Below are 19,496 nucleotides of genomic sequence, written 5' to 3'. Positions count from 1 at the left end.
AGACCGTTCACCTATACATTCGATCATGCCACGAGTGTCAGCGACGCAAGAAACCGCCAACGAAGCCGTCAGGACTTCTGCATGCGATTTCTCCCCCGTCTATGCCGTTCCAGCAAATCGGAATGGATTTACTTGGCCCTTTCCCATCGTCAACGTCGGGAAACCGCTGGATTATCGTCGCCACCGATTATCTCACACGGTACGCCGAGACGAAAGCCCTTCCAGCAGGCACGGCTGTTGAAGTCGCCAAGTTTTTCATTGAGTCCATTGTCCTCCGGCACGGCGCCCCTGAAGTCCTCATCACAGACCGTGGATCTTCGTTCATGGCCCAGCTGACTCAAGAGATCCTTCGTCTCAGTGGCACCGGCCATCGTCGAACCACTGCATACCACCCACAGACCAACGGACTGACCGAGCGACTCAACAAGACAATCGCCGATATGATCTCTATGTACGTCGACGTAGAACACAAGACGTGGGACGAGGTGTTGCCCTACGTCACGTTCGCCTACAATACGGCGGTTCAGGAGACCACTGGATTCACCCCTTTCCAGCTGGTACATGGTCGGAAGGTCACGACCATGCTGGACGCAATGCTGCCCCATGAGCCATCTGTAAATGAGAGCGACGACGCCCAGGCGGTTGCTCAACGCGCCGAAGAAGCCCGCCAGCAAGCCCGACTCATGATTCAAGACCAGCAACGCGTCGACGCGGGCCGCTACAACCTTCGTCGCAGGGACGTTCACTTCCAGCCCGGAGACAGGGTGTGGGTGTGGACGCCAATCCGTCGCCGCGGCCTCAGTGAGAAACTGCTGAAACGGTACTTTGGACCATACAAGGTACTTCGTCGCCTCGGCGAGCTGAACTACGAGGTGATGCCTGACGGAACAAGAACATCATCACGCCGCCCACCACGACCTGAAGTCGTCCACGTCGTGCGCCTGAAGCCTTACTACGCTCGATAGGACTGTGGATCTTATGTGTTTCAAATGACTCTTTAGTTTGCCGTTCTCTTTATGTGCTTTGTTTTGTGTTGCATCGAGGCGATGCACTTTTTAAGGGGGGGGGAGTAATGCCGCACGCCAAGTAGGCACCGCGGCCGTAGCACAACGGTTATCGCGCTTACCTCCCACGCGAAGAAGGGCCAGGGTTCGATTCCTGGCCGCGGCTACGCATTTTTGTTTACACTGTAATGTGATGTTCTAGTGAATTCGAGAACCGTCTAGCTGATTCGAGGTTAGAATGTTCTCCGCGTCGAACCTTCTACATCGAACGCTCCAGAAGCCAACGCGTGTACAAAAGCGGCTCCGCCTGGCAAGCAGGATTCAGTCTCGCCCCTGCGCTCGATCCTGCGGTTTCGCCGACATCGACGCCCGCGACGCTCTGCTGTTTTCTTTTGTACCCCTTTTATTTTTGGCACAAGTTCGCCACATTAAACGTTTATTTATTCCTGTTTATTTCTTGTTTATTGGTCACCACCCGTGACAATATTCACCTATTTGCAGTGTCTTGGAAATTGGTATGTCTGTGAATATTTGCTTTGACATATTTGGTTTATAAGTATAAAGAGCGCAGAAAAGCACCTGCAATGAACGAAATGAAAAATGAAGCTCTAATTTTGTTTTCATATGAGTAGCGTAAAGATGCCTCCCCTCTCCATACCTGAGACTGTTCCTCACCATGTCAGCTCCAGGCTTATTTTTTTAGTCATCTAAGGACAAGCGGCTCTATGCGAACACTTGAAATGTTTATGAAGCAATTGCACCAGGCTCGATTTCTCACACACCGCACCAAGCTTATCCCTTTTAGTAAACCAAGGAAAATAATCGCTGGGCGGATATTGGAACTTTTACCTACAGATGGTGACGCCCATAGCAACAGGGGCACGTCCGCGCTAAGGGATCACTAGATGACGCCTAAATTTAGCGGGTCGCAGCTTTTACCTCCTGATGTCACAAATTTAGTGAAGAGCACTTCAAAGTTCTAACACTAGATGTCGCCTATTCCAAAATTTTTTGGTCCAACACGCTTTCAGAGCTTCAAAATTTTGCAGTGGACCCCAATATTTAGCAGGACCACTTAAAGCCTTCACGCTGGGCCAAAATTTAGCATGGCATGTGAGCTTTAAAGTTTTACCTCACCCCAGTAAAACTTTAGTGGTACCCAGCTGGAGCTAACTGACCGTCTGATGACGCCCAAATTTAGCGGGTCAAAAATTTTATCACTAGATGTCAGCAGATTTAGCAACCCAGGCAGCACAGAAACGTTGAAAATACGTTGAAAGATCGTCTATGACGTCAGGAACCACATGTCGAAAGAACGTGGAAAGTCTGAACGTCAGGTCCTTTCAACGTAATATCAAAAGGCTAATGTCTTGAAAAAAGTGTGGATTTTACGTCGACACAGCGTCCCACTTAAAGATCTTAGAACGTCGAGTGCACATTTGAATTGGACGGGAAGTAAAGTGATAACGTTAAATCAACATTGACACATTGTCCCATTAACCGACCAAAAAATGTCGAGTGTATGTCCAATCAGACAGGATGTCAATTGAGAACGTTATATTAACGACATCATAACTTCCCATTAACGACATAAAATGTGGAGCGCACGTCTGTGATAACTTTATGTCAACGTTGATATAACGTCTCATCTAACGACCATAAAACGTCGAGCATACGTTGAGACTGAACGGGATGTCATTTGATAGCGGTCTCGACCTGGGTCACCATAAAACAATAAAGTCAACCGGATTTGGCATCGTTCCTCGAAGGTATACGTTCGCGAAAGCATGTATATTCGGACGGAATATACCGTTTGCTAAATCCCCCATGCGCCCCGGCCCGCACTCCGGGAATCATGAAAACGGTGTTCCTTCAGCTCCCTTGTGATCGGTCATTTCGGCCGCTTCCATGGTTACGCACTTTTGGGTGTAAATCCGATTCACCCTAAACAAGCGTCCTATGTTGCCCAAGGACCTGTCATATCACTTTTAAGATTAGTCGTCAATGACAGCGTTTTCAATACCCGTGCATGCTCTCCACCATTCTACCCGGCTCAGCTGCAGAAATCGCTTACATTTTTATCATTCTCTTGCATCTTCAAAGACGTTAATATGAACTTAGAAAAGCTAAAAATGCCTTAAACAGCCCCGCTGACTCCAAGCTAAATACTGATTTTTGTTGTGAATTCTCGGCTTTTTAAGCAATTCCCGCTAAAGCAACAATCACGAAAATAATATTGTAAGAAATTTCTGCAGCTCAGCCCAGTTTAAAAGGTGGATTGCATGCACAGCATCAAAAATGCTGACATTGGCGAGAAATTTTAAAAGTGATACGACAGCACCTTGGGGCTCTATTAAGATGCTTGTTCAGGGTGATCAATGTGTTCGCTCAGAAATTGTTGGGGCGTCTCGCGCTCAACGTTCAAAGGACTTCCCGAAACAAAACATAGAACTGACGTCGAATAATGCCGATGACGTCAAGGTGTTGCTCAGGACATTGTAGGTACGTCTCGTGCTCCACGTTCAAAGAACTTCCCGGAGAAAACATAGAACTGACGTCTGTTAATGCCAATGACGTAAAGATGTTGCTCAGATATCGTTGGGATTTCTCGCGCTCAACGTTCGAAGAACCTCCCGAAAAAAACGTGGAAATGACGTCGAATAATGTCGATGACGTGAAGGTGTTGCTCAGGACATTGTTAGTACGTCTCATGCTCCACGTTCAAAGAACTTTCTGGGGAAAACGTAGAACTGACGTCTATTATTTCCAATGGCATCAAGGTGCTGCTCATACATTCTAGGGACGTCTCGCGCTCAACGTTCAGAGAACCATCCGAAACAAAATGAATAAATGACGTCGAATAATCTCGATGACGTCAAGGTGTTGCTCAAAACATTGTTGGGACGTCTCGTGCTCGACGTTCTAATAACTTTCCGGAGAAAACGTAGAACTGACGTCGATTAATGTCGAAGACGTCAAGGTGTTGTTCAGGACATTGTTATAATGTCTCTTGCTCGACGTTCAAAAAAACTTCTCATGCAAGACGTCCCATGGACGCCGATTACTGTTAAAGACGTCGAGTTGAAGCTTATGACGTTCTCACTACGTCGCGTGTTTGACGTTGTTGGAACCTCTCATATGGCCGTACCAACGCCGGCGATAAAAAGCTTTTTAAGGACTTCGACGTCGCCCAACGTTTAGGACCTTATTTCGACGTCCTCTGGACGTCTTGTGCTGCCTGGGAAGGAGCGCTTCAAAGCTGTAACGCTGATGGCCCCTATCCTAAAATTCACTGTGTCTAAAACGGTCTGTGAGCTGCAAATCTTTGCGCTGGGCCCTTAAATTTAGCAGGGCCGTTTCAAAACTTTACTCTGGGCCAAGATTTAGCACGGTTCTCCAGCTTCAAAGTTTTACCGTCATTCCACCTCTTATTTAGTGAAACAGGCTGTTGCTAAGAGACCGTCACATGATGCCAAATTTTATTGGGTAAAAGCGTTTACCACCAGATGAGCGCCGCTTAGCACCCAGAGCATTCAGCTCGGTCGCATACTTCCTAAGGGACCAGAGTGCCAAATCCTCTGGCGTCCTCAGGAGCATGTCACACCAGTCATGTGACCTGAGCCTTCAAGTCAACACATTACTGAAGGGATGCCAACAGATTGATGACGTTTATTGATTGACGTATACCAACGATTTAGGCCTTGATTTGTTGAACCAGGTTACAAAAGCCAAGTAGCAGGACAGCTTTAATACGATTCGAATTGCGCGCGCGCGAGCGAGATATGGATAACTAGCACGAGTCAAGACATCGAGGAAACGCTGTGCTGTTGGCTCAAGCAGTAGTGTCGGACTACTTTGCACGAGGCACCTGGGTCAATTCCTAGACGACGCAGAACCTTTTTTAGCGAACAAAACTTTTCCCGTGCAGCGATTAAAAAAATATCACATGACCTTCGTCACGTGACCGCAGCAATGACGCCCCGCAAATCCCCCTTCCCGCGCCGCAATTCAAATCACATAGCTTCAGCGTCCTCTGTCGGATACAGCTCCAACGCCGTGAAATCACGTAGTGTTTACAACCGCTGTGATTGATGGGCCCTAATACGTCCCTTTCCCACACGCCTGGCACGCGTCGCGGACATTACTCCACACCTGAGGACGCGACCTTACACCTACACCGCTTACCTGGATTGGGCGCGGGTACATGGACGAGCTCCGATTGGTCACTGTCCAATGCCCTATGGGCGGGGCCATCGATGACCGCGGCCTGCCGTTGGTCACTGGGATGGGAAAGGGGGAAAAAGCCCCTCCCTCCTGAGTAGTGATTTGTTCGTGGGTAAATTCGTACACACTGGAATAGAAGAGGGGGAAGGAGCCCCGCCCTCGTAAGCTTTGATTAATCAAGGGCTAGGGTTGGCCCCGCCCTTCTGCGCTGTGATTGGTCAGTGGCCGAGTTCGTACACGCTTTCTACTACTGTGGAGCATTCGTCTTGTTATATAAACTGCCTGGAGAAGTTCTGGATTGGACACAGATCTGAAGGGACCGCAACTTAGCGCGTCTCAGCGGTACAAGCAACTTGTATTTGCCTGGAGGCCTTTTATCCTAATGCGATCTGCTTCCTGCAAATCCTGGCCACCATGCCCCTTAGCACCGCTGAAGTGGAACGTTCGTTCTCTAGACTCCGAAGAATGAAGTCATGCCTAAGAGCTTCAACGTCCCTGGAGGTGTTGCTACTTTGCTCCAAGCTGAGACTAAAAGCTCCGCCTTCTCGCACGAGCTCGCTGCCTTCCGCAGCGATTTGGTTGCGAGCGCCTGCGTGTTCAGGCTTTTCTTAACAAGGGCAGAACTCTCGCGCTAAAGGCGGAGCTTCTAGTACAGGCTTAAGGCTGAACGCAGTATAGGGGTTCCGCTTTTGAACATTCACCGGAACATTCAAGCCAGCCACGAAAGGATCCTCTCGCTTTTTTCTATAAACCGAAGGTACCTTCTACTAAATATTTAGACCGCACAAAAGGATAGAAACCGGTTCTTTACTGGGCCACTTTCTCATAAGACGACAATGAAGACGAAAATAACCGAAACATAACCATAGAACGATAATTACTAAAAAACGTGATCCTCGCAGGAACAATACCCGTGACACTTCACTTGCTTATTGCACAGTGCGCATTGCACTTTTTATGCTAAATCGAATTGTAATCATCGCTAGTCTATTGCACACTTCTGTAGTTTTTAATCATCGGATACTCGAGTGTTCCGCTCAGAAGTGCACGTACCGAAATATTTGTGAACCTTTCTGGACTTTTTTGTTCAAAGCCCATTATTCTATTTTATGGTTGCGTGGTTTCGTGGATTTCCATTAAAGTTTTCCCATTTAAAGACTGAACAAACGGGATGTGGAAAAAAACGTTGACTTTATGTCTGTTAAGGAACAGGAAAATAGAAACTAAAATTGTGTTCGTGCAATTTCTCTTCCTCTTTTTTTTTTGTCTTTCGACCGGCTTGAGCAAGGAAAGAGACTCCTGAAGATATCTCCTGGCTGCGAGACTGAACCGGGTCCACTTTCTTTCATATCCCCCCCCCCCCGTAACCCCCGAACACTTGACGAGTAGAGACACTCACTCCCCTCTCACTCTCTTTCTTTCTTTCTCTCTCTCTCCCCCCTTTTACTATTCCGTAATTCATTTCGAATTGGTTTAGCCTTTTAGCATTTGTATTTTAGGTCCCAGGTTAACATGTTTTGTGTTCAATTATCTGCTCAAATCTAACATTGTTACTTTGGTCACCGGTATATCGGCTGAGTTAAGAACTGCGGGAACATGTTTGTGAACTACCTCCGCGCTTGTGAACCTCTTATTTAGTTTTCTAGTATTCAAATCCTGATTTTTGATTAAATCGCTTGCTTTAGAACTGTGTATAGTGTCACATTCAGCGGCAGGATTCTAGCAGGGCGTGGACCAATCACTCGGTCGGCCGTCCTTTTTTTATAGAAAGTAAAAATGATATACGAACTTGTGACACGGACCATCATTGCGAAGGACGGGGGGCCGCTACTTGGGAAATTCGGTTCATTGTACCAGTCCATCGATCTTCAAGCGCAGTTCATCGAGCGGAAGGGACATAAGTACAAAACAATCACACCACAAACAGTACACGCAACCTCTACATCGCCTAATTCCAACGAAGTAGAGGGGCTTAGAGATAAACCGGAAGTTTGAAAGTGGTGGCTCCCGGTTGCCTCCATAATGTACGGAAAGGTGACTACTTGTCACGTGACCTCACAAGAGCCGTGACGCCACCGGATAGATAGCAGCGCACAGAGCTGATGGATGCGGGTTTGTTCGTTGCGCGGTAGTCGTGACGGTCGTAATATGCCACTGCTTTCCGACAATTTGGGGCTTCTACGTGCTCTCTCACGCAGATATAACATGAAGATATGTAAAAAAAGGAGACTTACCCCTTTGGCACAAGAGCGCTTTCAATCATCTGAATATTAACACATGTGAGACAGCATCAGTCGTATGGCCGTAGTGGTGCTCGGATTTTCGGATATGCCCAAGAGTCATTAGCACTTTTAGTTCTTTTAGCACGACGTTTCTGCATTTTCTTAGCTTAGTTTGAACGTTAGAATGTCTCAGAATTGATGCGAAACGTATGCGTCGGACGTAGCGTATATGGATAGTTGTTTTAGCCATAGGTAACGGCACAATCAGAGCAACGTTTGGCGAGGTAGCTCCTGTGATATTTGTGCTATGTACTAATCAACGATTTTACGATATAACTTTTAGCACACAAGTTAGAATTTTTCTAGTTTCGCTCGAGCGTAGGAATGTTTGAAAATGTAAGAGAAGGGTATACATATTGTGTAGGGCCTAGGCTAAGTTGTTTTAGACTGGGGTCAGCGCACATCAATAGCAACTTTTTGCGAGGAAGCTCCTGCGATCGTTAACCTTTTGGGCTAATCGACGATTTTACAAATTCGCAGTTGTCCAGTTGTCAGGATTTTAATAAAACATGCTTTCCTTAGTAGCTTGCATTCGATCGCAGTATTTTTTTAAGTGAAATGCTGGCGTTTATTTATGTGACGTGCACGCGAACACTTATAAAGCATTGTAACCAATTTTTTTTAAAGGTAATTACTAACGTTCATAAAAGTTCTTTCTTGACCTTGCCGATCAGTATCAATAGCACACAGTGACCTTCATGTGTATTATCAGACTTACCTTAATAATAATAATAATAAGAATAATAATAATAATAATAATAATAATAATAATAATAATAATAATAATAATAATAATAATAATAATAATAATAATGTTTATTTACGCGTGTAGTTCACTTCATAGTGACGCGGGTCTGTCAAAGCCAGACAAAAGGCTTGTTGGACAAGACCCCACAGTTTGTGATAAAAAAGCGTCCCCACACACGTAAGCTTCCAAGCTCAACATACATCACAATATAAACGATTATGGTCACACAAACACATGCACATACACAGCACAGTTAAAAACTTGCACTTTTAGATCGGAGCATTTGCTTCAGTTTGTTTAGTGAGTCCACAGTGTAAACATCGTCCGGTAGGCTATTAAATATATAGGGAACATAAAAATTCCGAATTCTTTTTCCGTAGTTTGTCACAACAAAAGGCATTTCATAGCGCTCGGTATGTCGAAGTGATCTAGATACGACATGAGGTTCTCTGAAATTATCACACCAAAAGTGTTTCAATATAACGGTCTGAACCAATAAGGAGTGGAAAAATGGCAAGCCCAAGACTGCTATGATCTCTTCTTCAGTTGGCGATATGGAACCATAAACAATGCTTTTAAATATTCCTTTTAAGACTGAGTCTATTTTTTGACCCCATCGTCCTGGGCTTTGACCAAAAATAGTTATTCCGTAACGCAAAACACTGTATGCCAAAGCGTGAGTTATTTTCTTTTTCGTTGAATAACGTATTAAAAATCTGGTATTGTACAGTAAACAAGATACATTTCTCAGTCGTTTACAAAGTTTTGACAGATGAGAATTCCACGACAAATCACTTTCGAATTGAATTCCTAAATATTTAACTTGATCTACATAAGATATGGGACAACAGTTACAAGATGTACAAAGAGAGGTATGCATATATATAGGATGATTGGGCGTTAACATCTTAAGAGGATTACGAAAGCAGACAAGCTGAGTTTTAGATGCATTTATCGTAAGACAATTTGTCTTAAACCAGTCATTAAGTTGACAAGTGTCCTCTTGGAGTAATGCGATTGCTACAGGATAATCAAGATGTTTTGAAAGCAACACTGTGTCATCCGCATATTGGAACAATTTACATGTTGAAACTGAGTTAGACATATCGTTTACAAAAATGTTAAAAAGAAGAGGTGACAGAACAGAACCTTGGGGAACACCAGCCTTTAAGGTAACTCGGGAGCTTCGACTATTACCTATAGAAACTAGCTGTGTCCTCTCAGTAAAAAGTTCCGGAGAAGAGAAAGAAATGGGCCGCGGAATCCAATGTTTTGCAATTTTGTTAGTAAAATATTGTGACTCACTGAATCGAACGCCTTTGCTTTATCAATAAAAAGTCCGCAAGCAATCTGATGCCCCTCGAAGGCTGGATGTAATTCATCTGAAAAATCTTCCAAAAGTGGCTGTGTTCCACGTCCGTTGACAAACCCAAATTGACTGGGCGACAGAATATTAAAGTGATCAAGAAAGGCCGTCATAGTTTGAAAAATACGTTTTTCTAAGATTTGGACAATACAGGGCAAAATGGAAATTGGTCGATAATTGTCAAGTTTTTTTATGCTCTCCCCCCTTAAATACGGGCTTCAGTAGCGCACTTTTCAAATCAACCGGGATCATTCCGGAGGAAATGAAACCATTTAACTTGTGAAGGAGCACAAGTTTTATAGAATCATAATTTCGGCGCAGATCATTTGCACTGATACCATCGATACCGGGTGCCTTGTTAGTTTTGAAACTAAAAAGCAAAGTGCGTAGATCATGTTCAGACATTTCGGGAAGGAATGCCGAGGAAACATTATAATCAAGAAAATCTGCCGTGAACATAGTATCATCCCGAGCTAATTCAGAAAATTTAGCGAAGAACATATTGAAATCCTCTACTAGTTTTGTCGTATTGTTACCAAACACTTTCTCGAGGGAGGCATCTATCGACCTCTTTACACCCGTGCCTCGTAATTGATTTATTAAACTCCAAGTCATTGAAATATTTGACCTTGCTTTAAAAAAACTTATCTCCAAAGTATTTTCTTTTTGCTGATCGAATAAGCGCGGTTACACGGTTTCGCATACTACGGAATTCTTTTTTCAAGTTTGTATTGGTTGGAGATCGCCGACATCTAGCCCAAAGAACACCTTCACAGCGGATAGCTGACAAAATGTCACTGGTTAACCATTCTTGTTCGCTACGACGTCGCCTCAGGGTGATAACCCTTTCAGATTTGTCCTTGAAGTAGTCAAATATATCTCTAAACCTACAGTACACTTCATCAAAGTCTTGAATAGAGAGTAAACTATTCCAATCATAGGTTTTAACCAAATTATCAAATCTAATTTTATCAGTTATTTCCAGTGTTTTTGTTATCGGTATTGTTGATTTCATCGTGAGTTGGGATGCAAGTTGACACGCCACAAAGTAGTGGTCGGCTAATTTTTGCTCTATTACGGCCGATTTTGCAACAGCATTCGGAGCGCGTATGCTTATATGATCCAGACATGAGGCCACAAGGTGATTATCGAAGAGTTCTTCTCGAGTTGGAGCTAAAATCAGTTCCTCCAGACCAAAATGGGCTAAAAGATTCAGATAGTCACATACAATAGACTTGGCGGGTTGAAGCGTATCAATGTTGAAATCACCTACTAAACAGATGTCGACAGACTGAAAATTGCCAAGTGTATTTTTTAGTTCTTCTAAAAATCTTAAAGGATTAACTGAAGGAGGTCTGTAAAAAGCTAATAAAATCAAGGACCACTTATCATTCCATAGCCTCATAGACAGACTCGCAATGGCAAAACTCTACATCAAGTGTTTCAGTACACCACAAGTCCTTAACAAATATCGCAATTCCTCCTCCTCGTCCAATCGGCCGTGTAAGAAAAAATGATTTATATCCCGGTATCCGGAACTCACCACAGAAATCGTCTTTAACATTGATCTCTGTTAGCACAAAAACATCAAACAGGGGTGACGTATTGTTTACAGTTATTACAAACTGGTCCCAATATTTACGAATACTTCGAATATTTACATGTAACAGCCCAAGAGTACTATCACTAGCCGGTTACGAGAAACGTTGAAATGAAGAAAAATCTGAACATGGACGAAACTGTACTTCCATTATTCGATGCGGTTGTTATCCACTGGTAGTTTTACGCCGCTTAGCAACAAAAAGAGTTACACAATCAATTCCAGGTCGGCCAACCGGTGGATGCGAACCAGTGACGAGGTTCCTGACTTTTTTGCAAATAGCTTCCCATTTTTCACCCAAGTGAATTGGTACTGCTTGCTTCTTGCTTCCTCCCGTACCATCCAAAAGAGTTCCCTGTTCTTTCGCGTTAGGTTCTCGTTGAGGAAGAGTTTGGGCAGCGAACCCTCTGCTGCCAGAGTTCTCAGCTTACCTCGCGTGGCGAGCCATTGTTCTCTTAGCGACACTGAAGCCAATTTAACCAAGATAACTGGAGGGCCGTCGCGCCGCGATGGCGGACGATGCACCGCCAGTATGTCCCTTGGCTGAAAGTTTTCAAGGCCTAGCTTGCCAGCCAACTCGCCCACAACGGAGACTAAGTTTTCATTTGAGGCATGAGGGAGTCCATGTATCTCAAGGTTTGAGAGACGACTGTACTGGTCGCTATCGTTCAGCTCTTCTTTCAGGTGCTCGATGGTCTGTGACTGGTCTGTTACCATACTTCTTAGCAATGTCGTTTCCTCACGGAGCTCTGTTATCGCTGTTGAGTTGGTAGTGGCTGTAGACAGCAGAGAGTCGTACCGAGCCGACAGAAAGTCTACGGCCTTCTGAACCTCCGTTACTGCGGATTTCAGGCTCTCGACTACTGGCTTCAATGTCAGGAGTTGATTCATCTGAGTTGGTAAGTCGAGGAGGGTGTCAACATTGGCCTTCAGCAAGGTGAGACACTCCAGTTTAGCTTCCACCGACCGAAGATGTTCCGTACCAGCAGGAGACGCGCATTGTGACGAGCTGGCTTCACTTCGAGACTCATTCCCGCTATGTCGTTGTCGGCACACACGGCAGCGCAAGACCTCTCGTTTTCCAACAGCCATGGCATTGAATGTGTTTTCCGCAACACCGGAGCAAAGCTTCCCCAGATGATACGATGTTCTGCACTCGGCGCAGGACATGTGCCGACCATCGTTCACAATCTTCTCGTGGCATTGAGCGCACTTGAGTTGAGAAGACATAGCACACACGCAGAAGGGAAAGACGTGAAGTGCTGTACTCCCGTGTCACGTGCGTCGCCTTGATGTGTTGGGCAGGCTTGCGCGAGATGCTTTGCTCACCGTGGAGATCGTCGTCCCAGGCAAGCTCGCGCACAACGGGCGTTCTAGGAGCCGAGCCGGGCGAAGACGCAAAGTCACTTAGGCCTACCCGTTGGAATGCTGTCAGTGAAGACGTTGGGGACCCGATCTTGAGCAAAGTCGGTGCCCACCACGACGCAGATGAATCGTCCGAGTCACAAAAAGCTCGTTGGCGTCAGATGTTCCGATTGAAAGCGATTACGAGTGAAAACTCGCAGAGCAGTAAAAAGGAGCGACGGTTCCTGGGGACTTCTTGATGAATAATAATAATAATAATAATAATAATAATAATAATAATAATAATAATAATAATAATAATAATAATAATAATAATAATAGCTTTATTTACCATGTATAAGCATGGTGGGGGCTGAGGAAAAATCTGTCCAAGCAGCTTGACTGGTCCTCAGCCCCACTCAGGTACATACAGTGGCGAGAAAGACATTCAAAAGAATACAAGAAATTATATAATAGCACAAGGTACTTTCATCATAACAATGAACAACAGACAACTATCAGCAATACATCAAAAAGAATAGCATTTGCCTATAAAAGAAATCGGGAAGTTGTACACAAGAAAGTAAAACTATATAAAATATTCTTAGAAGCCTCAACACAATATATATATATATACACATATACATACACATATACATACATACACATACATGCATACATAAACATACATATATATATGCACATACACATACATACAAACGCACACACGTTCATACACATAACCATAGACGCACATATATATACACACATACACACAGACATATATATGTGTGTTTTTATGCTTCGTTCATTGCGCGAAGTTCACTATATCTGCAAGTGTACAGATCAAAATGAACGTGGTGATAGTTGGTTAAAAGGGATGGTAAAAGATAACGGAGACATTCTTTTCTGGAGTTTAGTCGAGTTGTAGGGAGTGGACTACCCCGCTCCCTTAATGTCTTGTACAGTAAGTAGAGGTTTTTATTTGCAGTTGGGAAAGATTGCGTATATTACTGATATTTCTCTGTGTTTCTAATTTATAGCGAGCACTCAAAGGTTATCTGTATAGGTTGTGCGCCCTGATAATGCGAGAATGACGACAGAAAATTGAACTTGGTGTTCCATAAGGGTCGTTATACATGTGGCGTACATATTTCTATTGTAATAAATGAATACACGTTAGGTTTGAAGATGTAGTTGTCCCCCACACTAGTTGACAATAGTTTAAGTGTAAGTAAAACAGTGAATTGTAAAGAAGCAATTTAACATGTGCGGGACTGTGGTATCGAATGCGTCCAATTATGCCAGTAATTTGCGCTATTTTTCTTGGGCAGTAGTTTACATGAGCGTCCCATAGCATGTCGGCGGAAAATATGATACCGAGACACCTGAAATTATCTACCTCATCTATACGACGTGAATTAAGGAGGATTTCTGGATGTGTAAGAACGGGCTTGTTTTGGGGTCTGAATATAACCGCCTTTGTTTTTCTTTCATTTACTTGCATAGCATTAGCTGCCGGCCAGTTCTCGAGTGTTTTCATTGCATTATTACATCGATCTATAAGTTCATGAATGCCATGGCCAGAGACAAATATGCTAGTGTCATCCGCATATACTATAAATTTGGCTGTGGGGCTAGTATTTACAATGTCGTTAAGATGAACGTTGAAGAGTAGTGGCCCTAATATGCTGCCCTGTGGCACACCACAAAGTACTGGTTGCCCCTTTGAGCGCATATTGTTAATCTGGACAATCTGTTTTCGACTAGATAAATAGCCTTTTAGAAGCAATAAAACCCGGCCTCGCATACTGTAGCAGTTCAGCTTTTTAAGCAAAATGTCATGATTTACTAAGTCAAAAGCCTTTGAAAAATCTACAAATACACCAAGAACGATGGCTTTGTTTTCAAATTGTGTGAGTATATATTCTTTTTGTTCAAGTAATGCTAGTTCACTTGATTTGTTTTTACAAAAGCCGAATCGGTGTGGCGTCAACAAGTTATACTTATCAATAAACCCCGAAAGTCTCGAGTGCAAAAGTTTTTCAAATGCCTTTGAAAAAACTGGCAGAATGGAAATTGGCCTATAATTTCCCAGATCATTTCTATCTCCCTTTTTGTAAAGAACTGTAATCTTTACTTTTTGCATATTTGATGGGAAGACAGCTGCCTCTAAACAGGTGTTAAATATATCAGTGAGGATAAACGCGATTATGTCAGCTACATGCTTTACAGGCCGTATCTGGACACCATCAATATCACAGCTACTGCTATTATTTAGACTTTTGATTACTGATATCACCTCAGGAGGGGTGACCGGTTGTAGAAACATTGATTTGTCATTTCGAATGCTCACATATTCGAGAGCTGCCGACGAGTTACCACGCACGTGTAGTCAGGCTTGCGAAGAAATCATTAAAAGCGTCAGCTAATTCGGCTCCAGACAATTCCCCTTTATTCACTCGTAGTTTCGAGATAGGAGCATGCGAAGAACCACGATTTAATAGTTCGTTTAGTCTGGACCATAACACGTCATGGGCGATTGTTTTTATCGCTTAAAGGAGAGGAGTGGTATTCTGTGCGCGCAGATCGCAGTTTCTTTGTCAATTTATTTCGGTACTGTTTAAACGTCGTCAAATCATGAGGTGCACGAGTATTCAGGAAGCATCTATATAGCTTGTCTCTAATTTTTATTTCTTTACGCCGCTCTGGCGTAATCCACGACTTCCATATTTTTCGACTGTGTTTACGTTCTTTAATAAGGAAGTGGTCGGTGTATAGCTTTTTGAAAATGTCAATAAACTTAACGTAAGCATCATTCGCCTCACTGAATGTATCTGTTCTGTTCCAATTTTCCCGCAGCAATGCAACGCGGAAAGAATAATAATAATCGTTTATTTCACCATAAGAATCAAGGCCTTCCTCCGTAATTGATTGGTATAGAATTTTAGGGCCTTTGTTAGCTGCTAGTTGAGTTCTTTCCACTCAAAGGAACTCTGGGAGATGGTCACTAACGCTGCAGGTTAAAACTCCAGCCTTAGCGTACGACTGCAATGAATGTGTAATAAACAGATCAAGGACGGATTGGCATTCGGCTGTGACTCTAGTCAGAACATTAATCATGTTGACAACACCATTAGATGTTATTGCAGTGTTAAAATTCCTGGCAAATTGGCTATTGTTACTCATGTCGATGTTGAAATCTGCTCCAGCAATTCAGGTCTTTTTGTTTTCACCAATGAAGGCCAGAAATTGATCGTAGAATTTTAAAAATATCGAGACGTCTCCATTAGGTGGCCGGCAACAAACAGAATATACTGTCTTATACAGAAATAGAGTATCTCATACTCAGGCGTAATCAAACTGTAACAATCAAGTAACTCACATTCAGCATTGTCGCAGAGCAGTAACGCAACTCCATCACCTCGTCCATTGGATCGGTTTAAGCGGTAAGTCGTATAGTTTGGTAACCTGAGCACATCATGTTCACTCGTGCTCCAAGTCTCAGTTAACATAATGGCAGAAAGTTTAAATGAAAATTCAGTTAAGAATTCTTCCAAACAAATTACCTTGTTCTTTACAGACCTCGTATTTAAATGAATACATTTAAGAAAACCAGGTGGGAGCCCAGACACAAGCTGGTCAACATCACTTTGGAAATAATAGCACTGATCGTCGTCCATGGCACATTATTTTCTAAAAAGTTCATCTGCAGCGTACTTGCGTTTTCTCCCCCTACCACGCCCCCCCCCCCCCCCCCCCAAAAAAAAAAAAAAAAAAAAAAAGCGTTGCATACTTGAAAGGTTTCAGAGGTCGCATTCAGAGACGATTCCTACCTCAAATAACGGCGGCGCTAATCAGTCAAGTTGGCGGCGAAACGGCTCCCGGAATGCTCTCCTAATCCCCGTTCACGGGGACGGCGTTCTCCGATGATTGACCCCTTACCCCCGGGATGTGCATCTAGCGGAGAAAACTGCTCGGCCGTTTTTGGCTTTTGCCGCGCACTTTGGCGTGTGACCTTGCTTGTCCCCTTGGAGCTTGCCCCTTGTTCTGGAGGGCGCGTTTTCCTCGGAGCGGCTGCCGGCGCTGGCGGGTTGGTCAGCCGCTGCTGTGGGGCTGCGTCCTTTGGGGCGCGTGGAACGTCCATGGCCTGTTCTTCCTCTACGGGCTCCGATCCCTCTTCACTGCTTTCTTTGGGTGTTGCCGCCTCCGTTTGGTTAGAGACTGGTGCATCCGCTCGTCCCACCTCGTCCGTGCCGTTCGATCCGCTTCCGGTGCATTCCCCGTCATCCAGAAGGTCGCTTTCTAGCGGCATGCTCGCCTGGCACTTGGTCTTGGCGGCGTACTTGGGCACACACTCCGATTCCAAGTGGCCGTAACTTCTGCAATGACGGCACCACGACGCCCGGCATTGCCTTCCCATGTGCCCCAGTTGGCCCCAGCGGAGACACATCGGCGGTCAGCCTGAGAGATATAAAAGGATAGGATAGCTAGCCACTTTCCCCTGATGTGGTAGGTCCTCCTTTCCTTTCCCCTCCTTCATCGTGATTGTGACAAACCTTGTCGACGTTTCGACTTCGTATTCTCCACTTGGAGACTTCCAGTTTTCCCTACAAATTTTCGTCACGTTTCCATACTCCACGAGGGCCTTGCACACATCTTCATCGGTTACGAACGTGGGGAGCCAGTTGACTCGTACCACACCTTCTTTTAAGCTGGGGTCAATAACAATGCATCGTTTTCCTTTCACCGTAATCTCCTTCAGAGCGACGAGGCGTTCCTTATTGTCAGTGGAGTCCAGCGTGCAGACCCACACGTGGTTGAACTGGAAAGCTCCCAGTCCAACCACGTGCTTCATGCCGACACTTTCCTCAAGCGCTTCGGCGAAGTCCTGCGTGCGATAAGGCCTACCTTGAGGGTCTCCGTGTAGGAACACCGTCTCCGCCAGCTTCTTTCCACCCGGTAGCATAGGCATGATCATTCTTGTAATCCGCGGAGGCCTGGTCGGCCGTCGTGGCAGGGCAGCCGCTCCGTTGAACATCGCTCCTGTCCCGGGGAAGACGGAAGGGCACGTCCGTTCCCCACGCGCGCTGCAGGTTGTCTAACCCATGATTCTATCATTTAGGATCTTTAAAAAAGATGCAGCCCCACTCTTTATAGGTCCAGAGATAGCACCCCACATATCAACGATCATTAAATACAATGCAACTCGGAAATAGAAGATTAACTGCAAATTGTTTCACGTCCGCACCATTTATTGCAGCCATATTTTTTTTCATCAAGAGTAGACCGTATCAGCCGGTCAATCATTTACTTGTTCTAATTATCTGGTCAATATGACTTGTATTTGTGTTTGTCTCTTGCCCGACCAAGCAGCTGTGTTGCAAAATGTTGACAACGATTCCTTTCTGTCTTTTCAATAGACTTCCCCACTCAAAAAAACAACATTTGGCGCCTATATGAAAATACACGGGTCCATACCGGTAACAGTTTAACCATACCGGTCACCAGTTTGTCAAAGGGTCGCCCGTATAGCTCAAAGTGGTCCCACGTATGAGCCATAACGGTCACCTATTTGGACAAACAGGTCACTCCTTTGGCAAACGGGTCACTCGTCTGGGCAAATGCGTCGCTCGTCTGGGCAAATGGGCGAAAGGTTTGGGCAAATTTGTCGCAAGGTTGCTCAAACCGGTGGCCACGTTGCAAACTGTACCGGTTTAATCAAACGGCTCTCTGGAGCCCGTTTGATACTGAACGTACAAATCGGCGGCATGGGCACGCGTAGCGTTTCAGCCGTGGCAGCCTATGTTTCCGGAAGGCTGGTAGCGCCGGTTCGTCGATTTCAGATCGTCCGCGTAATGCAAGTAATTATATTTATATTTCAATTACGCTGATGTTCGCTTATAGTTCAACTAAAACTAACACCTTTTTTGTTTTTGTTTTACGTAAAGGCGCGACGTTGGTGAGCCGATATTTTTGACAGAACATTAAAACTTTGTCCATCTTTATTGCCTCAATTTACTTATTCAGCTCGAATCTCTCTCGCAAAAGACGTGACCGCGTGAAAGAATGTACGTCTAGACTCCGTTTCACTTTAATTCAAGACGCAGCGAAGGTAGCACGCGTACACGCGGCTGCAAGGACATCGAGCATTGCGAGAGCACGCCCGCCGTTGCAGCGGTCAAACTACGAGCTCGCGCTGAGTACTTCGCCCGGGCGCAAGCCGAGCTTCTGGCCGCCCCGCCGCCATTTCCAAGGTTCAAGCATGCTAAAATGCGCGCGCGCGCGTGTTTTTTTTTTTTCTAGGTTACAAAAACACATTGCACTGGAATGCCTGGGGAGAGGGAGAGGGGCTGTCCCTGTGGTCCTCGCTCTCCCTGCTCCCTTGTCACCCGTCACGTGACCCGCAGCCGCGCGCCAGCAACACGCTGATAAGATCCGGAAGGGTGCGCCTAGCAGCCGCTTTTTCCTTTTTCTGCTTGTTGTCAGTTCCAGCATGAACTTCGCGCGTCCACCTGCTTCGCTCTGTCGCCTAACCCTGCGGGCTTATTAGGATGTCTCTCGACAACGGATTGGATGTGCACCAAAGCTATCAGTGTTCGAAAAGCCCTACGTCTATATCGGCAACAAGCGATTCTTCAAAGAAGTCAGGAATTCTTGCGGTTTGGTTGGGTTCCGCAACTGACTCTTGTGCGCCACATCGTGTTGAAACTTCCAAGAAGCCGTTCCGTCTCATTCGTGTTTGTGTGGTTGTCCTGCTTTGACCCTGTCGACAAATATCACGGATGACCGTTCTTCTACTCGTACTCTTCCAGATTATCTATATAATTATGCCGCCACTATTCTCGTGGCAGCCGTTCGAATAATTTCCCGAAAGTCTACCTTCATAGTCTAGAATTAACTCGGTTCTTGTTTGGTTTGCATTCTC

The 19,496-nt window shown here is 44.9% G+C and overlaps 1 pseudogene; it reads right to left on the bottom strand.

Annotated features, from left to right (window-relative positions):
- Positions 1–16,421: 16,421 nt before the first annotated feature.
- LOC120843796 lies at positions 16,422–17,549 on the bottom strand (annotated as a pseudogene).
- Positions 17,550–19,496: the final 1,947 nt, after the last annotated feature.

Source organism: Ixodes scapularis, unplaced genomic scaffold (assembly GCF_016920785.2).
Source record: "Ixodes scapularis isolate PalLabHiFi unplaced genomic scaffold, ASM1692078v2 PGA_scaffold6__148_contigs__length_123643588, whole genome shotgun sequence".
NCBI lineage: Eukaryota > Metazoa > Arthropoda > Arachnida > Ixodida > Ixodidae > Ixodes > Ixodes scapularis.
This window is presented reverse-complemented; position numbering and strand designations above follow the sequence as displayed.